The sequence below is a fragment of the Haplochromis burtoni genome, unplaced genomic scaffold, assembly GCF_018398535.1.
Source record: "Haplochromis burtoni strain Fernald_Lab_line unplaced genomic scaffold, NCSU_Asbu1 Contig_83, whole genome shotgun sequence".
NCBI classification, from domain to species: Eukaryota; Metazoa; Chordata; class Actinopteri; order Cichliformes; family Cichlidae; genus Haplochromis; species Haplochromis burtoni.
The window spans coordinates 442,681-448,829 of record NW_024582444.1 but is presented as its reverse complement, the minus strand read 5'-3'; positions in this window follow the sequence as shown (position 1 = coordinate 448,829).

Here is a 6,149-nt window from a genome sequence, read left to right as displayed (position 1 = left end):
ATTATTATTATTATTATTTTTATTAGGTCATAACCAATGCTGACCCATCCTTCCATCCATTCTCTTCCACTTATCCAGTTTAGGGTCGAGGAGGTGCTGGAGCCTATTCCAGCTGTCTTAGGGCAATAGGCAGGGTACACCCTGGACAGGTCGCCAGTCTTTCACAGAGCTAACACATAGAGACAGACAACCATTTGCACTCACATCCATACCTATGGGCAATTTAGAATCACCAATTAACTGGTGATTCTAACTAACTGCATGTCTGTGCACTGTGGGAGGAAGCCGGAGTACCTGGAGAGAACTCACAGAAACACAGGGAGAACATGCAAGCTCCACACAGAACTCACTTTTCACACTGTCAGCACACTATAGTCCATGGTTAATTAATTCAACAAATGAGCTAAGCGCCGATAACAAAGATGTGCGGTATTTATACCAGATCACTGATCAGCCACATATGGTAGTGGTAGTCTTTTGGTGGTAGCTGTTCTTCACAAACCCAGTCATTAAGCCACACCAATGGATAAAGTAAAGTAGTGTGCAAGTCTCGAGTCACTGCTCACTTCTTTGTAGTTTGCTAGGAAAACGGGAACTAGAGCAATTTACTGAAATATCTGCAAACATAAATGTAAATATAGTATAAAAGGCAAAATTAGAATTTATACAAGTCTAAGCTTAGACTGGTTCTACCAAATATTGACTTTCAAGCTTGAAAGTCAATATTTGGTAGAACCATCTTTGTTCAACAACAAAGCCTGATTTCTTTTATAAGCCTCAGTCACATTAGAGTCAAAATAAGACAACCTCCACACCATGATGGAAAAAAATGTGATTGGAGATTCTTTGCATTGCGTTTTGTGTTACCTGGAATTATCTGCAAATAGTTGCACCCAGAAGTTCATTGAGTAACACCTCCAATCTCTGGATTACAATTTTTGGTCATAAATTGATTGCAACAGTTTTCTGTTTGGAAGTAACCTGTCTCAGTCTAACACAGACTGACTGCAAGTGTAGAGTGGTTTCCAGCATGCTGCAAAGTCAGACTGTGCTAATGAGGGCAACTTCTTTGCGCTATCAAAAAATAAAGTAACACAAACATGCATTACTACAGTTTGTGGCAGACAATTTACTGTAAATTGTATTAAATTAAACACAAAAATTGCCTTGTTTTGAGCCCAATTTGTGTTCAATGGTTTCTGCCAGAGTTTATTTTTTTGAATGAAGTGTCTAATTGGCACTGGTGCATGCCTCGAATCTTTGAGTGCACTATGCTGTCTCCTCTGCACTCAGTCTTTATGCTGAGTGTGCTCTGTAATAGTACTGGCATTATATTGAAACAAAGCAGAAATGAACTTAGCTGAGCTTCAAAGGACGGAGAAGAATCGCAATCCAAGATGCATCTTGGTTTTCTTTTTACAGTGAGCAGCGTAGGTTCCAGTATTTCAGGACTTTAGTCACATTTCTACACAGAGATTAGTGCACAATGAAAACACCTCTGCATGTCTTTTTTCGGCAGTTGCAAAAACAGAGCAACTTTTGTGTTTTGTTCATTTTTTTTTCTTTCCATAATAGGCGCCATTATAACATATGCCTGTCAAAATGCACCAATTAATGGAACTGTGTTAGTATTAATTATAAGTGTTAAAATATGTTAAAGTTAGTCAAATTAAGAGATGCAATATTCACAGTCTCATGCTTTCCTCTTTAGATACTGCAAGTAAAGTAGCAATGCAAACGGTTTAACATGCCCACTTAGTGCAATTTGACTAACTCTGTCACTTTCCTTAAAAATTTAATAAGAAATCATTTCAAGATGCATCTCCACAAAATGCTGTTAAAGAAATAATTAATAAGTATTGCACTACAAATCTGCTTTGACAATGATTTTCTGCCCTTTTTTTTGTAAATCCTCATACTGGGAACACTGGATCCTACTTCTATTTACTGAGATCAACAGGAGTGTTTCAGAGTTTGAGAGTTATTAAGTATGTGAAAATAATTTGGTTTTACAAGGTGTTTTATAGCATCATAGACCAAATTTGCAAGTTATGACTGTGAATGATGCAGTGAGTAACATTCAGGTTAGGCTTGATCTTTTCACTAAGGAGTGAGGTTGCTCCTCTCCATAAACCCATCACAGCAGCCAGACTGACAGTTGCAAAGCCAACACACCCCCACCCCATGCATATAACATTTCGTCAGAGAAATGTAGCAAGGCTTTCCTAACTGCAAAATTTGAGACAGCTGCCCTGATGCATCACTCCAGTTCAGTTTCACGCACTTCAGAAAAACCCAGAGCAATGTGTATATTTAGTTACAACAGCTTCATGAACACAGGTCAAGATCTGATTTCAGGTTTATATGGAAGGACATCCTGTATCTTTAAAAATAAAGAAATGATGAGTGCCCCAGGACGACTCCACAGCACTGTATATGTAAAGGTGTTCATTGTGTTTTTTCTACCTCTTGTGTGTGCTTTATCCTTCCAAGTACAGTTCTAATAAAATGGTGATTTCATTGGTAGCAATCCACTGCCCATCAAAAACTAAATCATCTTGCTCTGCCTATCTCCCCAGTTCACAATCAGACTGACTGACTGGGACTTGTATTCATGACAGCTGGCTATAGTGTATATCCCTGCAAGGAGAGTTAAGATATGTAAAGCCACATCAGTTAGCTCAGAGTGAGACAGACTTCATCTTTAATTCAACTAGAAGGCACTTCATCACAGATGAATATGAGATCTTGAGATTCTTACAGAGCACTCGGCAGGAGGCCGTCTAGCAGCCCTGAGCCCTCTGGTAAAGGGTGTAATGTAAGCAGTGGCAGTGAGTGCCACTACAGTGAGCAAAATGACAAATAATGCCAGTTTATGATTGAAAGGACGCTCAACAGTAAGTCAGATACATGCAATGAAAAGGGGTAGGAGAGAAGTGAGAGCCTGGACCAGAATGAATGGAAAAACGTAACCCAGTTTTGTTGCTGAATTTCAAAATCCCCAACTGTGAAGTGAAAAAAACCCCACTGATATCTTGTTAGCTAGATTGTGAGATGCCTCAGCTAAGATGAAAAAAAGTAGAGTCTTTTCCAGCTGGCAAATTTGGCAGTTGGATAAGACTAGAAACTGTAAAAAGTTGCCTCTCATCAAAATTGTGAAACCTGCAGAAACAGATTGTAAAAGCAACACTGATATTTTTTCAGTGATTCTTGTAGATTCTAATTCTTATGAAGTGAATAGCGAAACAGTTCATTTTGGCATTCTCAGAAATTCAAGTGCACCTTCTTTTAGTATTTGTCTTCACAAACTCCTGACGGCCTGCAGGAGATATCGAGTGAAATGGTCAACTACATACCAGTCGTGCCCGTCTACAGTTTGGTGTTTCACAGATAACATGCAGTGGAGTTTTTAAAGCTTTATCACTGAAAACAGCAGCTTGTTTCAAACATGAACAACACTGATGAGAGCGGTGAGAGTAAACTTGAAAGGGTAAGATAGGACCGTGAAATACAAACGACAAGCTGGATGAATGAAGATGAATGCAGTTGATAAGAATTGTGCTGGCTGGTGATTCTCCAAGGGAGCCCTTTCACATTGCTGTAGCCATTTATGTGATTATGTTTCTTCATATAAAAATATTCACAGCAATAAATTTAGATGGTAAAATTTAATGTTTAAAAGTGATTTTACCTGTTTAGCCAAGAAACCAAAACAAACGTTTTGGCTGAAAATAAAGTAAAAGCTATTGAATTACAATAACAGATAGTTCTTGCTGCACAAGTTCTACAGATTTAATTTTTTGATAATCATATTTTTTTGGAAGTCTGAAATGATTGTGTGCCTGTCCTTACTTCTCAGGTACACAGCGGCAGGCATCAGTCATGCTGACTACTGCAAAACTGATAGCAGAGAGAAACTGGACAGAAACTGATATCAACAAAATGACAGTGCAAAGTCAAAGCTGCTGAAAAATTGTGTTGATCAGGCCCAAGAGTTATCACTATTTACTCACACATACTTTACTAGATATACCTGAGAAATGTAATGCAATCCAAGACAATAGTTTATTTATATACTTCGTGATTAAGATTACAGTCTGAACTTGGGGGGAATTTGATTTCTTTGGGATGATTAACAACAGTTAAAAAAAAGCTGTGAAAGTTTTCCACTTGTGAATAATTTCTCACTGAGGATTGACTTGAAATTGCTTGGAAATGTCAATACAACCTTTCTCAAAATGACAGGGTGATGACGATGTCTTTGCTCAATGGAATTCTATTAAATCACACCTTAATGCTCAAAAAATGTCTGCTTTTATAGGGGTGCCCACACAGGTGGACCTGATAAGGTCCAGAGTATTTTATTATGTTTTGGCAAAAACCTTAGAGTAGAAAGAGGGTGTGCTGTCTTTTTCATCATGACTGTACATTAACATAGATGAGAAAGAAAAACTAATCTATGACAAAACTGTTGTGTTGGACTGCATTAGATTCCACTGGTGTAACAAAATGACCAGTCGATGTAACTTTAAAACAGTATACAACACAAAACACTTGCTCTTATACCCAACAAAATAAAGGGTTTATTGGAGTCAAGAGTGCAAATAGCTTGAAAGACCATATTAGCATAAGACAATATGATAATGACAAGAAGAAAAAGTGCATGAGCTCACATGCATAGAAGACTCAAACTGAGGGTACAACCTAGAGGAACATATAAGAAATTTTTCATGAATAAAACATAGTTTCTTAACACTAGAACAAAACAATGCTGCAGAGGTTACTGAGGGAACTTACCTCTCTAAGGTTTCCATGGCTCCCAAAGTTTGTTTTCTTTTGAAGGAACTGATGGTATATTCTCAGTAATAACGAAAAAGTCACTCTGATAAATTTTTATGCTTGTTATATATATCTATATCTCTATATCTCTATATCTATAGATATATATATTATATATATATATATTATATCTATATATCTATATATATATATATTATATCTATATCTATATATAATATTATATCTATACTATATCTATTATATCTATATATCTATATCTATATCTATATATCTATATCTATATCTATATATATATCTATATCTATATATATATATATCTATATATATATATCTATATATATCTATATATATATCTATTATATATATATATCTATTATATTATATATATCTATATATTAATATATAATAATATAGATAGAGATATATAGAGAGAGAGATAGAAGAGAGAGATAGAGAGAGAGAATAGAGAGAGAGATATTAGAGAGAGAGAATAGAGAGAGAATATAGAGATATAGATGATTAGAGATATATATATATATATATAAGAATATATATATATATTATATAAGAGAGAGAGAGAGAGAGAGAGAGAGAGAAGAGAGAGAGAGAGAGAGAGAGAGAGAGAGAGAGAGAGAGAGAGAGAGAGAGATTTATTCAAATGCTTAGAAATTTCCACACTGCGATGACCCTAAGTCTTTATGTTGCATCAATGGTTCTGCAATGCAACACCAATGCTGCTCACCAGCCCCAGGCTAACATTTTGTTTGGGCAACATGACAAGATGCATGGCTTGATCCATTTCTTGATGAGATAAAGCACTTCACAGCTAAAGGAGGGTGAGTCATAAAGCAGATGTGAAGGAAAGTCAAGGGGAAGGTGTGCTGTATGAATGCAAAGAGAAGAAGAGAGTTAAAAGGGGAATAAAGTAGAATCAAGGTTCAGCTGGTTTTAAAGCATGAAACATGGGCAGGAAGAGACACATTGCAATGTAGGATATAAATGTGATGGCTTGTTTGATGATGGATGATTGTGTCTAAAAAGAACAGTTTTGCAAGCTGGGCACAAATCCATCTCAATCCAATGAGAGATAACATGTTTCTTTTCTGTTTTTTCTGTTTAAATTTGTATTTCTAAATTTGAAGCACACATTTAAAACTCAACAGGCAACCTACAAACAAGAAACATAACAACAAAAAAGAAAAAGAAAACCACAGACAAATTTAATGAAGAACACAAGCAGAAGGCTCTGTATGAGACACTACACAACAAAAGACTTCAAATCAGCTATCACAGCCAAACATTGACTGATAGGTCGCCTCAAGCAGTGACAGATAGGGTCATTCTGTCAG